Genomic DNA, 21338 nt, shown 5'->3' on the forward strand with positions numbered 1-21338 from the left:
TCCCACCACAACAAACCTGAGGGTAAAGAGAACATCAAAAATAGCAGAGACAAGGAAATGATGGAATCAGGGGATATGTCGGGCCAGGCTGGGGGCTAAATAGCCAGCTTTAAAATCAGCACTACATCTAGATTTCCTAAAAATGTTTTTATTGTGTAAATAAAAGATCCCATTGGTTGTAGCCCAAAGTTTCCTAATTGAATCTATAGTTCACATGTTGGGAGCTATAATTTAGTGTTTGAAGCTAAATTGCCATTGTTAGAATTATAATCCAAAAGAGTACAGTTTCACTGGACATTATAAAATTTGGATGATTGTTCAGCAACTCCTCCTCCTCCCCTCCCACATTAGGTGGGGCGTACTATTCTACCTCTGGCCTAGTAACTAGTTCTGGCCAGTGGCATGTGTTATCAGCTGTGATCTCAAGCAACAATATGTTTCTCTTTGCTTTCTTGAGCTTTTGCAAGCACCATGAGGACATGCCATGGTATCCTGTGATCCCAGGAAAATGAAAGTCATGTGAAGCAGATATAGACCAAGTTTACTGAAACTCGATCTAGAGCAGCCAGTCCTCAACCACAATACAGACATGTAAGTGAGAAATGCTCATTATGTTTCATGCTAGATTCTTGAGGTGTTTGTTATGAAACATTTGTCTTTAGCTGACTGAGATAACATGAACTCTGTTGATTGTAGAATAATGCCACAAAATTGAAGACAATGATGGAAATCACTCTGAGATCAACAGTATAATTTTGGGATTAGTGTGCAAAATGCAACTGGATGCGCTATTCTGAGGACCAAATACACCTCTATTAGTTATTGAAAAAGCCTAAAAATTCCCCTGTAATACTGAGATTCAAAACAAATTTTAACACCATCTCCACAAATTCTTCAGAAATGAGCCTTTTTGGACAATGTGGACCATGATGTTAGACATTCATTGACCTGGGAGCCTTTGGTCCAAAATCTACAGGCATTCAGCTCCTGATACGATACTGGACATGTAAAGTTTTTGGAACATGTTACCAACACAAACACACAAAAAATGGAAAATTTCAACATTTACCATTGTATAGCCTGAAGGACAGAGAAACATTTTTAGAACACATTATAGAAACAAAGGTGGATAATATACTTCAAATGCAGAGAAATGCCATCAGCTATGTAAGGGTTCAGCAGGCTGTGCCATTGACATTTTTCATGGACGCAAAACCACGAGAGACCCCATTGATCACTGACCTAGAAGGGACACGCAGAAGGACAAAGCATTGTTAAGATTCATATGAGGAGTAAAATGTTCAGATTCAGCAATTTGTACAAACACCCATTCCCCTTCCGGCAGGAGGTTGTGCATGGCTTGCAATTTTGAGCCAAGATGGAAGAGGAAGAGGAAAATTGAATAAAATAGAATGAATTAAGTTGATCTGTGTAAAAAACAGCTAAGCCACAAATATCTGGGGGGAGACACAAGAGAATTTCCTCAGTCTTCTCTCTACATGATTTGATGGAGATTAGAATGAAAGTGAGGGACAAGGGAAGAGGGACAAGGCATCTTTTCCCTTACGTTTTAAAAAGCTCTTCTGTGTATTACTAATTTACTCTCCCCTTGGTATTGCAGGAAAATTTACTTTAGTCTCTATTATTTTTGATGCTGAGTTGCTATTTGTTTTATTTTGATGTTAGAAATACATGCATATTGGGTTTCATAGAGACTATTTTTTTAATAAATTAAACTATTTCATATTTTGCATTGTAATGTATAATTTCATTTAATGAACAAGATGAAAGCAGGATTTGCTATACATAAGTAAGGTCATCATTAATTTGCAAAGGAGAACATAGGAAATTTCCTTACCTCTATTTCCTTTCCAATTCAATTTTTATTCTGAATCAGATGAACTATTGAAATCCATATTTTATCCTTATTCACTCATTTCATTCTAGATTTATCTTCCACACTTTCATATTTTTTAGTTAGTATAGAAATAAATTTAGAACAAATAGTTACAACTGCAATTCGCCTAAGATGTTTGTCATAGACATATGAAGGAAGAAAGAGGCAGACCTAAAAATTATGTTGAAAATACTTCAAGGAAAAAAATTAGAAGTAAAATAATGTGTTATACTTTATAAAAGCCTTTCTCATAATGATGGCCTAGAAATGCTGATCAGGACACTGGTGGTTCTTAAATGTTGAACTCAGAGGAAGTAAACACAAAATATTTTCCTTTAAGCTATTGAATTGTAATAAAAAATTCCGAGATCTAGTGCTGTATCTGTTAATATATAATATGTACATAAATCATCATGTCAGAAATTAATGTTGCAAATAATAAGATATAAGAGAAAGACACGGCCCAGACTGAGCTGAGAAGCCAAAGCGATGGGGATGGGAGGACCAGTAGAGGAATCCAGCAATGTAGACAGCAATGAAGGGCCCCCCTCAGAACTCGTAGGTCAAAGTATGGCCTTCTTAGAGCGCTGATAAAATTTTTTTTATCATTTTCTTAAAGAAAAAACATGGAAGGATAGAAATTTGAGAAACTCCAGTTATTTGTTGATGAAGCTAAAACACAGTTACGTTGTTAATTAAATAATTTGATTGCAGAACGCAGTGAGAATCAGGTCAACAAACTGTAACACTGCCTGCTATAGAGAAAGGAAGATCTTTAGTCTGAACAACAGCATGAAATTCCTTGGTTCCAGATTAAACACACACACACACACACACACACACACACACACACGCTTTTTTAAAAAGCCATATACACTTGTTTAAATTCAAAAAAAGCTTTTTGATTTAGTTTTTGCTCTGTTTTGGCATCTTCTGTCCTTGATCCTAAGAGAGTTATCTCCTGAACTCTGGTCCATCATACTTTATAACTCTGCAAGTATTTATTCCAAGGAATTGTAATTAAATTACTCAGAAACATAGCCAAGTTTCTTGTCCTCGTTATTACCTGATTTGTTCTGTCCATCTGCAGTTCTGCTGGAAGATTTTCATTCAGCCACATTTTTATCCAGTCACATAAATAATTCTCTTTAGATATTAGCTTAACTAAAGTCCACTTGCAATTATCAACAATTCTTTCTCAGGAAAATAGGATTAATCTATGCATAGTATTTTCTTGATAGAATTGGTGCTTATTATAGAAAATTTAAAAAGAGTTGTCGTGAGAAATTATTGAAACTAGACTAGATTGACGCTGAAAAAATCATACTGAAAACCAGATGATTCTAAAAGGCATTTTTATTCAGTTATATAATGCTACATCATTTCATTCTATATAAATTCAAAGAATAATTGAATACATGTTACTATTCCATTGAACGTACTAAAATTAAACTTAAGGAAATGTGAGGTGTAAAATGTTATAGATATTTTAGACATTGTTCCCCAAACTACCTGTGTATGGTATACATCTGTAACATAACTAACATACACAATGAAACAAAAATCATGAAATTATTCATTTGATTTTGCTTCAGTATGCACTCCAAACAGTGCTAATTATAAAGCTGCATCGGTACAGGGGCACCTGGGTGGTTCATTCGGATAAACATCTGACTTCAGCTCAGATCATGATCTCAAGGTTCGTGGGTTCGAGCCCCGTGTGGGGCACTATGCTGAGAGCTCGGAGCCCGGAGCCTGCTTCAGATTCTGTGTCCCCCTCTCTCTCTGCCCCTCCCCGACTTGTGCTCTATCTCTCCCTCAAAAACAAATAGAACATTAAAAATAAAAAGAAAAACTGTGTTGGTACAGATATCAATCACAGAAGACATAAAACTTCTTTGGTTCAGATTTTCAAAAAATTATTGAAATTTTGGGAATGTGTGATGAATCTATACTTCTCAACTTTTAAGCATTCAGTTTGTGGAAAATACTTATTACAGATCATAGTTTCAATGATATATATGAATTAGTTTTCTATATTCTATGGCCAGACACTGAAATCTTAAGATTATTCAAAGATATTCAGAGATTACCTGGGTGGTTCAGTCACTTAAGTGTCAGACACCTTGATTTCACAGCTCAGGTCATGATCTCAGGGTTTGTGAGATCGAGCCTCACATGGGGCTCTGCACTGACAGCATGGACCATGCTTAAGATTCTCTCTCCCTCTGTCTTTCTGCCCACCCCCTGCTTGTGTGTACACTCTCTCTCTCTCTCTCTCTCAAAATAAATAAATAAAACATTAAAAAAGATATTCACAAATGCATAATTCATAAAGCAAAAAAAAGTAAAACTGAAAACCTTAAAGGCAGGGACAATAATCTCATTTAGGCATTATTCTTCCATGCACAACACAACAGCCAACACAGATAAGCACTTACTTGTGATAGGTGAAAAAATAGAATGTAATAGAAATGGAATCATGCATTCACTCAATACACACATATAAACATGACTAGAAAACAAATCAAAGCTTACTGGTTTTTACTCATGAAAGAGCACACGTATCTATGCCCATACTAGTTTTGGACACCCATCTTTGGTATTTCCAATACCTGACTGTAAAGACAATATTATCACTAGTGGAAAATATGGATGTTAAATGGGGGAGGGGAAGGAAAAAAAAAAGAGGTTAGAGTGGGAGAGAGCCAAAGCATAAGAGACTCTTAAAAGCTGAGAACAAACTGAGGGTTGATGGGGGTGGGAGGGTTGATGGGGGTGGGTGAGGGGTATTGAGGAGGGCACCTTTTGGGATGAGCACTGGGTGTTGTATGGAAACCAATTTGACAATAAACTTCATATATTGAAAAAAAAAGATAAAGCATTAGTTAAGAATACTACTTAAACAACTAATTTAAAATATATTTTTAAACAACTAATTTAAAATAAAATTTGTTTTTTTAAAGCCATAAACAGTAATACACTCAGTAATTTAAATTTCAAATCTAAAATTCTATGTGTTCTACATATTTCATTGGCATACATTTAAAATGCTAAACTGCATAAAACCAGTACATTACAAGGGATATTGCAACATGAATCTAATAAATTCTTAGGCACACCACGTTTTATTGAATCTTTTCCTATATGAGATGCATTTAGTTTTTTAATCCGATAACCATAGTACCTAATAATGTAATTCTAATTTTTTACTCGAGAACAGACTTTCCACAAATAATCTGAGGTTCTTACTATGACAAAAGTGTATGTCAAAGTTTTAGGATATCTTCACATATCATAATTTGGAAACAAAGTATGTGTTATATTTCAGGAATAATTTTTTTTTCTGATTCCATTTAATTGCATAATTGGAATAAATCTTAAAAAACTAGTGGACGTTTAAGAAAACTATATATAGCAACATTTAAATGCAGTAAAATGTGTAAAAATGTGTATTATGGCATTGATTGTTTCAGAAACAACACAGAGTTCTTTCTGATCCTGGCTTGTTTGAAACTCATTTGATCATGATTTTCCTGAGGCAATTTATAAAAGTGGTTTCACTTGCAGGCCTGTGAACAAATTATAATTCTGACTTTGTAAATCTTTGGGATAAATTTTCTCTGCATCTATTCTGGGGTTACCTCCTCACTCAATGATAACAGGAAATAATTAGCTTCACTCCACAAGCTTACACGAAAGAATTAATATATTTTATGCTTAAGTGGAAAAAATCAAAGGGATAAGTTATGAAAAATATACTCACTTAAATTATGCATCTAGAAACTAAAGTTTAGATGTAGAAATTGGTGATATGTCAAGGTTTTTACATACTTAATGTTTTTTTTTTCATTTTTTATTTTTGAGAGACAGTATGAGCGGGTGAGGGGCAGAAAGAGGGGGACAGAAGATCGGAAGTGGCCTCTGCACTGACATCGGTGAGCCCAACATGGAACTCAAACTCACAAACCGTGAGATCATGACCTAAGCCGAAGTTGGACACTCAACCGACTGAACCACCCACACACCCCAAAGTTTTTACAGATTTAAAATCATTTATTGAAAATTTATTGCATTTATTTTATAAGACAGTTGTACAAATTAGATGCTGTTATTAGTCTGATGATCTGGGAAAATTGGTAAATCATTGCACTCTATATACTTTGCTGTTTTAAAGGGGGAAAAAATGACAGTGGCACAATTGATCGGACCAAAATACAATGGATGTGGTTTTAAATATGGCACCAATTACTCAAAATATTTATGTTTGCTAATTCTTACTAGATAATTTGGTCTTCTTAAAAAGGTTTTTAAATGTTCACTTATTTTGAAAAGAGAGACAGAGCGTGAGTGAGGGATGGGCAGGGAGTGAGGGAGACACAGAATCCAAAGCAGGTCACAGGCTCTGAGCTGTCCATGCAGAGCTACGCGGGGATCGAATTCATGAACTGTGAGATCATGACCTGAGCTGAAGTCGGATGCTTAACCAACTGAGCCACCCAGGCACCACATCAGAAAAAAGACTATTGTTTTCCATTCTGCCTTCTTCATTTCTTTTCCCCCTCACCTTGCTGGCCTGGCATTACATCTACCAAATCACCTACTGGCAGTTAACCCTTGCCTCAGACTTTGTTTTAAGGAAGTGTAGGGTAAGACTATAGATTGCATATGAAATTACTTATGCTATTTCTATCGGGAAAAGTACAATTAAATTGACCATAGTAAATAATGCACTCATATGGGATTTTCTTTAAAAATATTATCCTAAATGCACAGATTTTGATTTCCAATCAGACTTACTAGTTCAATATAACAAAAATTATCCAAAGTATTATGTCAAAAACATTCAAAGAGACTGAAATCTTGTGTCTGTATGTGTAAATAATATACATTTGTATTAATAAAGTGTGATCAATAAAAGAGAGTATATATTTTATAAGCAACAAAGAAAATAGTGGGAAAAACTTACCTCAGTGGTTACAAGTAGATTCAATTTTTAAAGATTTCCTATATTACACACTTCGCAGCAATCAGAATGTAGTTCCATGATATATTAGAGGTGTGCTGAAATGAGAAGTACATCTGCCAATTGTTGATATTCTCATATACTCTGACAATGAATTCCTTCAACTTTTATTTAAAAAGTTTAGCCCATGGTATTATTCACAAAGATGACATCACACCATATCATACACTCTTTTTCCAGATTTTCCAATCATTATTTTCAATTTGTTGAATTTTAGATAGAATCATTTCACAAATGAAACAATTAGATCCAGAAGAAAATTTTACTTGGGAGTACTTAGTTTGGTGGAGTTTTCTTTTTTTTTCTCAGAAGCCCTCATAAGATATGACATTACATATTAGCCAACGAATTCCATTCATTTCAAATTTCAAAAGGAAAGTAAATGCAGCCAATAATAATCCACATTTTATAAAATTAAATTAAAATATTAACTTTATTATTTGACTAGCAAGACTGTTGATAATTTGAAGTTTCTTTTAAAAATTTTTTTTACATTTATTTATTTTTGAGAGACAGAGAGACAGAGCACAAATGAAGAGGGGCAGAGAGAGAAGGAGACAGAATCCAAAGCAGGCTCCAGGCTCTGAGCTGTCAACACAGAGCCCGAGGCAGGGCTCAAACCCACAAACCATGAGATCATGACCTGAGCCACAGTTGGACGCTCAACCAACTGAGCCACCCAGATGCCCCGATAATTTGAAGTTTTAATCAAGGCTATTTGAACTATTAATGTTAACTTTATCATAACATATAGTTAAGTGTAGTATCATCTAGGTAAATGATATACCTTAATAAATTATCTTCCTATTTTGAGAAGAAATCTCTAGAGAAAGAAATTAAAATAAGTTGTTTATTGCATACCACCATCATTCATCAATGTAAAGCCCATCATATTTTATTCTGTGTGTTTTTCTTTCTTTCTAAGTACCTATGTCCCTTCTCCTTCTTTATAGTTGGGAGGTATCACAGAAATCATATCTTCCAACAACCTCATTTCAGAGAGGAGGAATCAAAAGTACAGAGATTGACATGGTCAACATCACATGCTAGTGTTGCAGATTTGGAAGTAAAACTCAAGTCACCTGAGCTGGTGTTCCTTCTATAAGTGATGTGGGAAGGTGTGGTGGCCCAGTGTTTAGAGCAGGGAAATATTTTTTCACCAACATTCTTGTAACTCCTCTAGCCTCACAGTTTTCATTTGTAATATTAAGAAAGCTAAATTAAATACAATTCCCTTTCAACCTTAAAACTGTATGAAACGGAAATGACTTTCTGTATTACTAAGAGTTAGAGTGACAAAAGAAAAATATCAAAATTCATTTTATTTGTTTTCATTTGTTTCTTTTCTACAATGCTGATCACTTCCAATTGTCCACAAAGGTAGTCCCTTTCTAAATTGTCTAGGTAGTGACATCCAAATCAACCAACTAAATTTTTTTCCAGTAGATCATGTAAGAATAGTCTTATTATTACTTTTCAGGTCATAAGCACAAAGTCAATTATCAGTGATTTAGTGAACTGCAAAAAAAAAAAAACAAAAACAAAATTTACTATGAACCTCCTTTATCTTTATGCATATGAGAGGACATATTTGTGTAAAAATCTGAAGAGTAAATCTCAATATTAACATTTAATTGAATACTCATAATTAAAATTTTAATCCTGCAGAGTAATTAAATTTTCTTCTGAAATAATTCTCAATTGATTCTTTCTGTGACCACATTGAGAAAATGCTTAGAAAGTATTAAAGATTTAAAAAATTAAGTGCTAGGGGCTCCTGGGTGGTTCAGTCAGTTGAGCATCCGACTTCGGCTCAGGTCATGATCTCACGGCTGGTGAGTTCGAGCCCTGCGCCAGGCTCTGTGCTGACAGCTCAGAGCCTGGAGCCTGCTTCCGCTTCTGTGTCTTCCTCTCTCTCTGCCCCTAACCCACTCGCATTCTGTCTCTGTCTCTCTCAAAAATAAATAAACATTAAAAAAAATTTTTTAATAAATAAAAAATTAAGTGTTTCTCCAAGCTTTGTCACTTTCTTATTTATTGGCTTTGCAGAGCCTAAGAGATGCACATTGCTTTAATTATTTGTTTTGCTTCCCACATAAATGCGAAGCATTAAAAATGTCTGCCAAACAACATGAAAAAAAAAGAGATGATGTGATGGTTAATTTTATGTGTCAACTTGATTGGGTCGCAGAATGCCCAGATAACTGGTCAAACATTATTCTGGGTGTGTCTGTAAAGGTGTTTTTGGATGCAAGTAATATTTTAATCAGTAGACTGAGTAAAGCAGATTGCCTTCCCAAATGTGTGCTGTCATCATCCAATCAGCTGAAGGCCTAAATAGAACAAAAAAGCTAACCCTTCTGTGAGTAACGTTTTCTGTCTGACTGCTTTGACCTAGGACATAGGTATTTTCCTGCCTTCAAATTTGGGATATAAACAACAGCTCTTCCTGAATCTTGAGTCTGATCACTTTCAGACTTAAACTTACACCACTGGCTCTCCTGAGCCTCCAGTTCCCACCTGCAGACCTTGGAACATCTCAGCCTCCGTAATATGTATTCAGAGATCTTGAGACGTCTCAGCCTCCATAATATGTAATATGAACATACATTCATACTCATATCAATCATATACATCTATATTCATGGTGGTTGAATATGAATTGATTCTGTATTGATTTTGTTTCTCTAAAGATCAATACAGATGGTATATCTAAGTCTTCTTGCATTTGTTCATTAATCTTGTTATCTTTCTATATAGACGAAAGCAAAAAAGAACGCTTAGTAAATCAAATAAAATCTTTAAGGAAGATCACTGCTCATGACTTCAGGAAGATACAAAGAGAAATGGGAAATTGAAAAGAAGAATGTAATTTAAGAAATAAAGGACTAGGACTCAGAAAATCAGACTTGGAGTCACAGCTCTGGGAACTTGGCCAAAACTATACCCTATCAGCATCTCTTTTATTCACTGAAGAGTATGGGATCAGTTCATCCATCTTACACACATCATTAATTCATTTACTTATTTATTCAAGAAAGGAGATGAATGTGCATTTTAAACCCAAGTTGCCATGTAAAAGTAATGTCCGCATTGAGAGAACTAAATAATGATAATGCTAATAAAAATAATTAAAGAATTAGAAAGGAATATGAAAATCTGACTTTTCCATAAATGTGGAATGAGCACATGTATAGATCAAAGGGACAAGTGTAGGGAGAAGCCATATAAAAGTGTTAATTCTCTATACTTTTCAGAAAGAGCATTGTGAAACTGGCTTACCCTGAGATTTGAATATTGAAAGAGACCTTGCAAATTCATAAATATTTAAGTTGTGACTATGAAGTCAATTATGATTTTTTTCAATATCTTGATATTTTAAAAAGCTTATTTAACATCTGATGATGGCTAGTTACTGGCAGTAAATGGACTCTTCACCTCAGTCTAGATCTTTCCTGTCATTAGATGTCACTGACTTCCTTATCACAATATACATCTGAAGAAACTGGTAACAAAATACCTTCCTTAATAAATTAGCCCAGTAGTGGTAAAAGTCACCAAAAAGAATAAAGAAACAAAGTTGCACCCAAGCCAAATAGTAAGTCTTCCAAAAATAGAAATCATGACAGTTATTTAAGAGTGAACAAAGAAATAGCACTGCCAGGAGGAAAGTATAAAAGAACTTTTTTTAAAAGAAAACATGAACCTAAAATGCTAAGTGAGACAGGACAATAGGAGGATGTGTAGTATTTATTTGAATAGAAAATGATAAGAAAGGGTTTGCAAATACATTTCTCATCTTGGTCTCTATTTTTAAAATGTCACGTTTATCCTGTAAGAAAGCATAAAAGAAACCAGTGTGATTAGAAGGAAATGAGAAGAGAACCAATATTTATTGAACACCTTTCCCATAATAAATGGTGACATATTTTATTCTTTTTAATCCTCCCGACAGTCTCACAGTAGATCAATATTTTATGGACAGGAAGAGTGAGTCTATATAACTTGTCTCATCGCAGTGCTCTTTTTAAAAAAAAATGTAGCTGGATTAAAATCCAGATACTCTTTACTCTGAAAGTTCCACTTTGGTGTCAAGTAAGTCTATGAAAGGAAAATCAAGTATTGCTTGCAAAAATAGCTAGACTCTTAGTTCACCGGGCACAGCACATAATAGCCTTGAAGTTGTCACTGTTTTTTGATTGAAAAACCACAAGATATCATTTCATCAAAATGTATAGACACAAACAAACAAAATCTTGAAAAAAAATTGATACACAGGTTCTAATAAAGAAAAGCAAACCCGAAATCAGGAAGTCGTTTTAAAATAGTTTAAAGATCTGTCAAAGTCAATGTGGAATTATCAGGTTTACAAAATTTATGGAGTGAGGTTAGTGATGTAGTTTAGATATATTTAGCAATAAGCAGAGTAAAGGGGTAAGGTCCACGACTTCTGGCAGTTCAGAATTTTGCTGAAGCACCTGTTTGAATTACCCATATTGATGTGTGGAATGACTCATTTAGCTTTATAAATTATTTTAGTAATGCATTTATAGAATCATTAAAAATCCAAAAGGGTCACTTATGAGCTTCATGAATTTACTTCACTTACTGAATTTTATGACAGAAATTACATTCTATAATAGTATTGGGGGTTTTAAAGATTCATGAAATTATCAGTACTGGTCCCTTGAGGAGAATGTCAGTGATCTAGTATAAATGAAATGTCACTGTTTAGGACTGGTGGCCTGAACCCTCAGTCAATAGCAAGGAAATCAGGCCAGATTGCTTTCCTAAGAGAGGAGCCCGACATTATGGTGCTGCATAAGAGACCATTTAGATGATGAACAATAGCTAGAAAAACTATCAGGAAGAACCAGACCCATTCATTTAGCCTTACAGATATTTGTGAGTTTGCACTTAATATTGGGTACAATTTTTGAATATTACTTCTTTTTAGAGAACACCTAACAGAGGATCTGCTAATATGTACCAGGAATGTTATTTATATTATGTCATTTAGTTTCCATGGTAATCCTATCAGACAGGTATTAATTTTATTGTCATTGCTATTTAAAGGTAAGTAAACAGAGGTTCAGAGAGGTGAAGTACTTTACTGAAAATCACACGAGTTAAGAAATGCCAAAGCCTAGATTTGAATGCCTCTATATGTTCTTTCCTTCTGTTGTGCAGTCAGTCTCTGTCATAGCAGGCCATGTGAAGAGGAAAGAGAAGGAGGAAAGGGGAAGAAAAGAGGTGTAAAGATAAAAGTTGAAACGGCAAATGATTATTTTTATTAATCTTGAAAGCTGTGGAGAATATGAACATAAAATTACTAAAATCCATTGATTCCTGATACAGATACATTTATAAAAACATGCATTGTTGTTTTTATATTAGATAGTAAGTCAGGATGAATCCTAATTTCTGATGTGCTGTGTAATGACATTACAGAAATGATTAGAAAAAAAAATGGGGTAACACCTATTTACACGGCATGCCTCCTGACTTTTTGAGGGTGACATAAATAAAATATGGACATTTTCTTAGAAGAGAATTTTTATTATCATTCAGAGATACAATGTCATATATTTGTAAAAGATTATCAAACACTATCCTGGTAATCAAGAAATTTGATGACTCCAAGATTATAGTTTAAAGAGATCCACTTTGCATTTTGAATTCATGAAAATTCATTTCTTTATCCAACAATAATTTATTTGATTTTCTATTAAATGCTAGGTAATGTGCTGGCATAAGAATTTTAGAAAAGACTTTCTTAGTGTCTGTTGGGTAAAAAAAGTCATAATGCATTTTCAGTAACACAGAATACACTAAAAAAAATGTAAGATGAGCACAGAATCTAATCTTGGATGGGTAGTAATAATAATGAAACTTCATGAAGAAGCTGATATCTATACCTTGATGCATTAGTTACATACTGGTTGGAAGCCTACTATGGACCAGACACTATTCTAAGAACTAGCAATAAATTAGTGAACAAGTTAATTTTTAAATCCATATTACTATTGCAAAATCCATATAAAGAAGATGAAAGGAATTAATGAAATAAGAATAGAAATCAGCAAAATGGAAACTAAGCATTAATGAGGATAATGAACCAATACCTGGTTCTGTGAAAAGACTGATAAGTTAGAAAAGACTTGGGAAGACTGACCAAGGGTGGGGGTGGGGGGTGAAGGTGGAAAAATGCACTATGAAAAAGGAGAGATATCTATAGATACAATATTAAAAAAATAATATAATAATATTATAAAAATATATACATGCCCAAAACTGCAAAAATCTAAATAAAATGGATAAATTTCAATAAGGAATATTGTAGTGGACCTTTATTATTCATTTTGGCTGAATAGCATCTGAATTCCCTTCCCTTTGTTCAAGATAGTCCTCACCTTATTGGTAGAAAGGGCAATGGAGAGATATTCAAGTAAGACGAAAACAACATGTACAAAGGCCCAGAGAGAGGCAAGAGACAATTAGCAGCACTGTTCAGAGAGCATAAGTAGCGTGTCTGGAGAACTGAAAGGAGAAACAGGTCCCAAATAATCAAGATTATTGTAAGCTATTTAAAGATTTTAGATTTTTTTCCTGGCATCAACAGAGAGTCACTCTCTGTTTGGGGAAATTGGATGATCATGGTGATACTGATGATCTTGATAACTTCTAGCATTGTTTTAATACTTTTTACATGCCAAGAATAGGGTACTTAGTGCTTTATGTGAACTATCTCAATTAAATCTCATAGGAACTCAATAAGATCAATATTCCTATTACGTGAATTTTAAAAGTAAAGAAATAGGTTAGCAAATTTACAAAGTTCAAGAAAAGAATATATAAGAAAAACAAAAACAAAAAAACCCCACCAGCTTCTTTCAAAAAACCTGAATGACATTTGGGTTCAAATACTAGATTAGATGTCTCTGGAATATATAACATACATAAAGAAGAGAGGGATTCTGCATCCAATGCTTAGTACTAGATGAATCTTCAGCATCTCAAGTCTGCTTATTCTCAGTTGTGGCAGGTGACCAACAGACAGTGAGAGTGCACAAGTTTGGATTTATTACTGGAAATATATAAGACAGTCAGGGGGATCCATGAGATACTTGGGGGAGGAATTGCACAGGAAGTGTTAGAAAGTATGGATTTCCAATAAAACACCGGACACCATGGAAGAATTACTTGAGACTGTGGCCCATTCATTTTTAGTGACACTAGTCTGCACTGTTTCTGTTTGATTCTCTCTAGCAGTGCAAAGCAACCTGAGTTTAAGAGCAAAGAAGGCAACACACATAGGTTGATTCAGCTGTACATTTTATGTTTGGTTAAGTGTTCAAGAAAATGAAATAGCTTTGTGAATCAATTACCTTTCTTTCTTCTGCAGGTTCTACTGAAGACCAAATTATAAATGGTTAGAAGGTGCCAGGAGGAGACTTGAACTTTCATCCCTAACATAAAAAAGTAAAATAAGGTACCAATTCTACAGATGGTAGATCGGTATCATCCTGGTAAAAAAAATAGAGGTAATTAGACTTACACACGGACATTAATCATTTGCACTTAGCATATCTTAACATTCTCTCACATTCTTTTTGATGTAGAATTTTTTTTGGTAAGAGAAAAAGTATTCTAAAGTCTGAAAAATTCTTCTATAATCCTTTAATACCTGCATACCTACCATCTTAGCTAATGCATGATTTAAATTGAATTAAAATATTCTAAAGAAAAAACTTATGAATTTGGACTGAAGATCGCGTATTTATGGATAACACAGTCTGTTTATTAGGCAAGATAATTATGTTTAGGACGTTAGTGAATCTCTTAACTCTAGGACTTTAGGTAGACAAAAAAAAAACCAAACTGTGATTCACAAAATTCTAGCTAGCATGCTAAATTAATCAATCTATGACAGCATTGCCCATTGTTAATGAATATAACAAACACATTGTAATAGTCTATATGTGAAACTCTATTTTATAAACTAACGTTTCTTCTGAGCATTCAACATTCAAATGCACCCTTAAAATAAAAAATCTCTTATAACTAACTCAAACTTGGTAGTCACCACTTGTGAAACTGAAAAGAAATCTTATTTTTCAAAAAACATTCCAACCATTATTAAATGCAAAAAATTGTTCACATGTAAACAGCATTTAAATGAATAAAATGGTCAATATTTGTTTTATGTCAAATAAAAATAATAGCTATTATTTTGCCAGTTTCTATATTTGGTTTGCTCCATTACCCAACAAGAAGTTATTGAATGTTTATTCGACTAGGAACTAAAAGTAGAAGATCATAATCATCAGACTAAACTATCAAACTTAGCATTGAAAAATGAGTGCAGTCATACAAAACTGCTTTTATCTGTCTTCTTTTCTGTAAAAGTACAGAGGAATCATTTAGCGAAACAATGCTAAATTATATAAGCATTCAAATCATTTTAAAAATAGCTATTAAAGTTGTTAAAACTGCAGAGAAGCAGTTATCTGTTGATCCAAGTTTTATGGTTTAGTACTTCTTACCAACCTAAGTGAATATGGAAAAAAGATGCTGTATACATGACAATTATTAAAAGGAGAATTAATGAAATCACCTTCCCTCACTCTTTATCTACATACTACTCTTTACAAAGCAAGTACATATAATTTTTCTCCCATATGTTAATTTTTGTTAATACAGTCAGACCTTAAAGTAGTTCATTACTTTGAAAATTTAAAAATCTATGTCTATTTCCCTATTACCTTTCAGAAACAGGGCCTTTTTTGTCTGTCTCCCTCTGTATAATGACAAATATTCATAGGCTTAGTATTATATTTGTATTCATATCCCAACGCTCCTATGTAAACAAATCCATAACATGACAGAGATAGAGTGGCCAGGACAATCAGGATCTACCCATTCTACTGATGAGTTAAACCTGAGCTGTTTTTGGTTTATGTAACTTTTTTTTAGCTGGGGGCAGTGACCCTATAAATTGCTAACTCTCCTTGGAGTTTCCTTTAGTGTTTGCCTCCTCTAGCACTTACTCAAAACTGAAGTCAGTTACTGAATCATAGAGCAATAGAATCTGAGACGTAGAACTGTTGAGGCCTCCTCTAATGTTCTAAAGGGTGGCCCCCAAAACTATATGTGCATGTCCTAAATTTGTACCTGTGGATATTACCTTATGTGGCAAAAGAGAGGTTTATGATAAGGCTCTGGAGGGGAGGATCTTATCGGGGATCATCTAGAGGGGCCGTAAGTCATAAGTTTCCTTATAAGAGAGAGGCAGAAGTTCTGAGACAGACTACAGAGGACAAGGCCATGTGAAGTGGAGGCTGAGGGTGGAGTGATAGGACTGCCGATCGCTGAATGTTGAGGACTACCAACAGCCACCAGCAGCTGAGAGAGAGGCATAGGATGTCTCTTCCCCAAGAAACTCTAGAGAAAATGAAGCAGCTGACACCTTGATTTCAGACTTCTGTCCTTTAGAACAGGAAGAAATCAGTTTCTTCTTTTAAGCTACCAATTTTGTGGTAATTTATTACAGCAACTACATGAAACTAATACACCATCTATTGCAGTCTTGTGTATCTTCAAGGGAGGGATTTTTTTTTGACAAATGGATGTCCAGTTTCCCCTTGACTGGTTCAAGTATAAGCTGACCTCTAGGTAACGAAAGAGGATTTTCTAGTACTACCTGGCTTAATCATCAGCATAGTCTTTTCACCAAGCTGAAATCTGCTTCCTGACTGTCCCTCTACAGATTTACAGGTGACACATTAGTTCTCTGTTATAACATAGATCAACTCTCTTCTTATAAAAAATCCCTTTGCAGATCTGAAGACAGTATTAATCCCCTTTTAATCTTCCTTGCATAACCTGCAATGCTGCCTATCTCCCATAATCTAGCTAAAAGCTGTCCTATGAACCTCTCTGAATGGTCTTCTCTGGACTTCTTTCCCTGAGAGTGAAGGATACTTAATTGTGAACCTGTACGCCCATGATACTTGGCACATGAAGACACATGCAAACATGAGAATACAACATCTTGAAGTATCTGGAGGATGCAGTGTGTGAAAATGGAGGCAAAGCAATGTTTCTAAGAATAAGAAGGAGCAGAAAGATAAAAATAGAAATATATAGGTAGGGAGACCATGATGGAAATAAAAAGAGTGAGAAAGACATAACACAGCCAGTAGACCCATCAATCTCTCATTTGTGCAGAATCATTGGATCATAATGAATAGGAATAGGGAAAACTAGAAGTGGGAAAAGAAGATTTCCTAAGGAAAGATTGTTAGGGAGCTTTGGATAATACTAATAAATAATCATTAAAAGTTTACCAAGTACAAATCAAGCATCGTGCAAAAAACTGTAAATATAATATCTCCGTTATCATTATAGTAACTTGAAGTGAAATTTGATTTTATTATATCAAATTAAGGATTAAGAAACTATTTGAAATTATTATTACAAATTAAAAATGAAGAAAGATTTAAATTATTCACTGAAATCATGCTCCCTATAAATTGTGAAGCTGGCATCTGAACCCAACATTCTCTGGTTGCTAAGATGACTTCTTAAGCATTCCAGTAATGCTGCCTCCCAATCCAAATAACCATGAATCATACTATTGTTACTACTGAACTGTCTTTATTACTATTTCTTCCTCCTTAAACTCTCTTTCTATCCCCATGCCTTCTCTTCTTTGAACACCAGACTAAGGTCTGCAAACTTAACTTGAAAGCTAGAAAAGAGTCCTTGAAATGTGAAATCAGAGGACTGGAGCCATCAGACCAAAACTAACATTGAGCACAATATATGAAACAAGATATGTAACCTATTTATGTGTATCTGTAGCATATCTGAAAAATATTTCTAGAAAACACCACAGCACAATCTTGCCACACATAATTGTGTGACGTATATCTGGAAATAGATGTTTTATTAATACTGTGGTTTTCCTTACCTTAAAGCCGCATTCACTGCTATTTTCTTTGTAACCTCTTTCATTTAAATAAGATACAGGGTCTATTTTCTATATCTTTGTTTAGAGGCTACAGATATTATTACCCTTAATTACTTCCCTATGTGGCTTTAAATTGAAATTACCTCTATAATTACTTTCCCCTGAAATTTCTATGGTGAAATTCTGCAAGTAAATGTTGATGGCTTCTAAATGAAGACATTTGGTCTGTGCTGTAATCATCAAGCAGGTAAAAGATTTTATTTAGTTTTGGAAAGTTTAAACATTTCGAGTAGTCCTGTCATCTCTTTTTACTCACTTATTTATGATTCAAGAAATTAATCCTAACAAAGTCTTTGATTCTGTGTGGTATGATGCTATCACAGCAACTCTGTTGGTTTTTAATAATTGATATAAAGTTTTAAATGAAGTGTTTAATTGTGTTTGCAGATAGTTTCCTGAGCCATAAATAGCCAACTGGCGAAATCTTTTTTTTTATTATCATTGACATTAGGTAATCAACTTGTGCATTTTCATTGAAATGAGATCCAAGGAGCTTGGTGCCAGCAAGGTCATCACAACTCAAAAAGAACAGGAGAACATTTCAGGTCACCATGAGTCACAGAGGGCAAATAGAACTTTGCATATATCCTTACCATAGCAATGTATCCAATAATTATTTTCCCTAGAATCTGTTTCAATTCAAAACACTGCACTGATCTCTGCATGGAAATCTAATTATTCTTCCCACTCATAAAAATAGGCTACTCTTGCTATTTCTCTTGTCGCTTTCAGTTCATGCACATGAAAATAGAATTTAAATAACTGCAATGCCATTTGTTAAATGATGTCCTGGAAGAATTAGTTTTTCTTTAAAAAGTGAATACTACAAAGTTCTCTGTACCCATTTTACTACCTAAGGAAGTTATTTGCCATTTGCTGAATCAGAGATGAGCTTTATAAAATATGTAATATTTTTATTTTAATTATTACTGCATGAGTCACAGTTTTCATAAAAATCTGCCTTTAGTTTTAGCAGAATTGGCAAAGCTATATATTTTTAAATGACTGAATTTTCATTTAGAATCCTATTATTTTTACTAAAAGATGAGTGTATTATTCATCAAATAGAAAACAGAAATTTTCACATGAAGATATGTGGATTATGTTAAAAACACTGTCTCATTATTTAACATTATTTGAGATAAAGAAGAATTAAAAGAATATATTTCAGTAGGAAGAATTAGATGATAAAATGGAGGCAGTGGTGAAGTTATGGTGCTTTGCTCTTGAATTGTCAAGACAAAAAAATTGCAAAACTTAAAGACTTTATGGGCTTATATAGAAAGCTAAAGCCTGTGTTTCTAAAATACAACAAATGTAAAACTATTTACAGAACATGATTATCTCTAATTTTATGAAAACTTCACCCTGGAAAATGGGCCCAACTTATATTTTACTTTCCAAGCACAAACTCTGGACCATGAATATTTCATAATGTTTGACTCTGGGACCATCGAAGCTATGGATTCTCATTTGTTCTGAATGTATTCAGAGTACTCACCTAGTACTAGAAGTATTGATGCTCTAAAGTGTTAAATATTATAAAGCAATGTGATTCCATATAAATATACCGGGATGATTTTCCTAGTGCTACTAGATATAGAGATCCTTTACTCATGATTTACAAATAATAATAATAAGTGCTTATGTGACAAATTTTTATAAAACAATGGTGAAATTTTATGTTACACAGCATCAGGTCTTTCAATAGACATACAGTTAATATGGTGATCATAGTATGTGGACTCTTCAGCATGTAATGATAAAAGAGTACTCAAGTCCTAGACTGGGCCTTGTCTGATCTATCCCAATCTACTGTCTTCTCTAGACTGAAATGGTTTACATGGAGACTGACATGTATTCCAACATAAACAAATTTTAGTAAGCAGAATGGGAAGAAAAATGAACTAATTTTATATTTATTAAAATATGCTTTGAACTTTATGAAATACTATTATAAATAAAAGTAAACTATGAACATATCAGATCAGGTGATTTATCAATTGAGGAAATGATCTTAGTCTCAATGTTTAATTTTAAAAGATAAAATTATACAAATTTACACAATTTACTTAGAAGGCTTAGACACATTGAACATGCATGACTACATTACTAAATTAAGATAAATAATAGATATTACTTTGAAAAAAATAGTTTTTATATAGATAAACATCTCTATGCAGTCTGTAAGTAGTCTGCAACCGGGAGTCACAATGAAACACAACTAGTTAAAATTCCTTAATGAATTCTAATTATAAATAACTATACTCCACAAATGGAAATGCATAGAAAGAATATGTTTTTGTCATGGACTATGGATAAGATCATAACTTTCTATTCTAATCTACTTGTAATATAAATTATTGCTAAATTGTTGAAAGTGTCATATTAGCCTTCTATGTATTTGGTGATATTTTTAAAAAATGTTGATTTATTTATTTTGAGAGAGAGAGAGAGAGAGAGAGAGCATGAGCAGGGAAGGGGCAGAGAGAAAGGGAGAGAGAGAATCCCAAACAGGCTCTGCTCTGTCAGTGCAGAGCCTGACACAGGGCTTGATCTCATGAACAGTGAGATCAGGACCTGAGCCAAAATCAAGAGTTGGATGCTTAACAGACTGAGCCACCCAGGCATCACTCAGAGATATTTTGTAACAATTCTTATTCTTCCCTTTCTTATGAATGGTAGGCTACCATAATATTCTATGAAATCACGTTTTTCCTCTGAGAAGTGTTTAACATCTGCATGGTTAGCTACATTTGGACTATTTTGAAGACCAGGTAAAATGTGATAGGTGATTTACAAATCAGAACATAAATTACAGCTTTAGAGAAACATATCATACCTTTTCTTCTTTGAAATTTATGTCCACTAATTCAAACCATTTTAACAATACTTATTGAGCAAATGTACTTTTCAGGAGTGTGAGATCCTAATGATTCATAGGAAATGATCATTGACCATCTTTTCATATGGCCCTTAGTTGTAGGAATTTTTGCCTCTGAGAGGACTGGGGCACAGATTATTCCACCATAATATCAAATTAGGAGTAGAATCAGGCTCAGCATAAGACATATAATTTCATCTTCCACCCAGAAAGGCGAATGTTGTACTTATTAACTTCTTAACTGCGTCTACATTAACAGTCTAGAAGGCAACATCATTTGCATATATTTTCATTATAACATATGAAATAAAATAATGCAAAAAAAAAGAAATAAAATTGACTAAAAAATCTTAATTCTTAGGCAATGTCAGGTTTTCCTCTGCAGTTAAATGCTTATAAGAATACCAAAGGGGAAATAATAAGCAATATTGCCATCCAATGGTGAAATTGTAACATTTAAAGTATATTAAAAATAAAGATAAAGATAGGAATATAG

General features: G+C 33.8%; 1 long non-coding RNA gene across 1 annotated transcript; it reads left to right on the top strand.

Moving 5' to 3' along the window:
* Window positions 1–442: 442 nt before the first annotated feature.
* LOC123587966 lies at window positions 443–18850 on the top strand. Its single transcript, XR_006707634.1, has 3 exons — window positions 443–591; window positions 14329–14467; window positions 18410–18850. It is a non-coding gene; the product is annotated as an uncharacterized LOC123587966 (long non-coding RNA).
* Window positions 18851–21338: the final 2488 nt, after the last annotated feature.

This window comes from Leopardus geoffroyi, chromosome D3, assembly GCF_018350155.1.
Source record: "Leopardus geoffroyi isolate Oge1 chromosome D3, O.geoffroyi_Oge1_pat1.0, whole genome shotgun sequence".
NCBI lineage: Eukaryota > Metazoa > Chordata > Mammalia > Carnivora > Felidae > Leopardus > Leopardus geoffroyi.